Source organism: Penaeus monodon, chromosome 8 (genome assembly GCF_015228065.2).
Source record: "Penaeus monodon isolate SGIC_2016 chromosome 8, NSTDA_Pmon_1, whole genome shotgun sequence".
Taxonomy (NCBI): Eukaryota; Metazoa; Arthropoda; class Malacostraca; order Decapoda; family Penaeidae; genus Penaeus; species Penaeus monodon.
In genome coordinates, this window is record NC_051393.1 from 9,005,369 (window position 1) to 9,007,868 (window position 2,500).

Genomic DNA, 2,500 nt, shown 5'->3' on the forward strand with positions numbered 1-2,500 from the left:
ACTTTATGTATGCACGCGTGTGGTGGTGTCTTTGTGTGTGTCGCTTACTGTGTGTATGTATGTATGTCAGTGTGTGTGGGTGTACATGTGTGTGTGTTCTGGATATCCTTATGCACAATATACGAATCAGATTTACAACGTCCAGCATTGCCACATATCTGGCAAGGAGCCAAGAGAGAGAAATATTCTTGTACTTGCTTCACGCATCGACTCCCTAACTAAAGGGATGAATTTGTTAAATATGATGAAAATTATGAACCCAGTGTACTCGTATTTCAGCTTGATTATGTTGATGGCCTTTTGTTTGTTTGTTTGCCTCAGAGTTAGCATTCTGTTCATGCAGAAAATTACTCCCTCGGCCTTTCTGTTTGTTTATGTTTTTGACCCACCTATTAATTCCGCTATTTATTCATTAATGCTTATGTTTGTTCGTTGAGTCGTGTGTTGAATCATATGATGGATTCAAGTCAGTATTTAGGATCATGTATCACAGTTAACTTGTATATATATATATATATATATATATATATATATATATATATATATATATATATATATATATATATATATATATATATATTTCAGTTATTCGTTGTTTTTTAAGTAATTCAAACCTTTCTATGCATATTTTTTACCCAGAGACATAAAATGAATACGAAGTTTAAGACATCTCGAATTTCAAGGAAACACTGCGAACGTGCAGAAGGAAGAGTATGATAAATGGGAGGAATGAAATACGATGTCAGGAGAAGAGAAATGAGAGAAGAGCCTGTGAAATAGAGGCTGGATATCCTGTGTATGTTCACTTTTTTCGTTGTAATGATGTACTCATTAGCTACATTTTTTGTGCGCGTGTTTTGATTTTTTTCCCTCTGCTGGCATTTTTTTTTTAATGATTTGAGATCACTTTTTTCTTGAATTTTCATTATCATTATTTTTTTTCTGGTTTGAGTTCATTTTTTTCTTTATTTTTTTCCCCATCAGCTTGTTTCTCTTTTCGCTTCCTTTTTTTTGCTTATATTCTGTTTTAAAATCACTTTTCTTTGTTTTTTCTCCAACTGAGATATATATTTCTTTCCTGTTTTAAGGGAAGCGTTCGTTTCTGTTTTTCATTAGTGTGTATTTTTCTTTTCATTCGTTTTTATTCCAGGAGCATCTATTTCTCTTTTTTTTCATTTTTCTTCTTCGTTATTATTAGCGTCTGTTATTATTACAATTTGCGTCTGTTTGTTTCTTGACTTTTTTTTCTTTCTTTCTTTCTTTTCCATTATCATGATTTTCTTTCCAGTTGTGTGATTACTTCTTTCTTTACTTTTCCTTTCAATGCACTTTTTTTTCTCTTTTTTTTCATTATTTTCGTTGCTTCTTCGTAATTTTTTTGCGACTATGTTTTCCCTTTCGCCCTTCCCATTAGCATCTACTTTTTTCGATTTTTTTCGCGATATTTGATTCACATTAATATGAGAAAAGAGAACACGGTCAGTTTTTCCTTCGGTTTCCCTATTATCATATTTTTATTTTCCGTTTTGATATCACTTTATTTCATTGCTTTTTATTAGATTCGAAAAATATATTTCATTGTTTTTATTTTCTTTTTCTTGTTATTTTCTTTTGCTTATTTGTCTGTTTGTTTGTCTGATATGTACCGAAACGAATTATAGAAAGTAGATAAACTAGCTGCGGAATATATTTACTCTAATGACTCATCCAATAAGACTACATTAATATAAAAGGTATGAATGAGAATGAATTTCTTCACAATCCAAGATTTGTATTTGACCGGTTTCGATTATATCTTCGTCAGAATTACATTTGTCAACATGAATACGGTTCAAGACTACATTTGTATTTGTAGGGTACATTTTTGTGTTTTGGTACTACTCCACGTATATAACAATGCCAATAACTGTTTTTCCCCTTTAATTATCTATTCATTTATTTTCAATCTTACTTTATTTCGCTATTACACTTCCAAAATCATTCTTTCAGATTACTGATACTCTCAGATGGATTCAAATCAGTCGCGATAATCATAGAGATGGACCCAAGTTTCATCCTGCATAATTAGTCTGTCAAAAAAGTTCTCCTGGTTTTCTTGGCACATGGCTAAAAGAGCCTTGGAACAATGGACTCATTCCTACTTCTGAAAAGTTGTGAGTAGCCTAGGAACCCATTGAGCAGACGACTTTTGCATATGCAGATGGTCGTGACATCTTGGGCTAGGTGATGAATAGTAACACGAGGATCTTCCAAAATGTCTCCACTTGATGGATGGTGTCCTCATCAATGGTAAACTGGGGTCGCCCTGGGATAGCCGTCGTTTCCACAAATCACCGACCACACCTGCACGGGCGATGCCAATGTTTAACAACTTCATATGATGGGGCATCCTCCACATACGTTTTTTTTTTTTCATTTCGTCAAAGGTCTCTTGTGTTGTGCGATCAATCAAGGACAAAAACCTGATCACTGCTCGATCCTCCACTGGTTCCATTTTCAC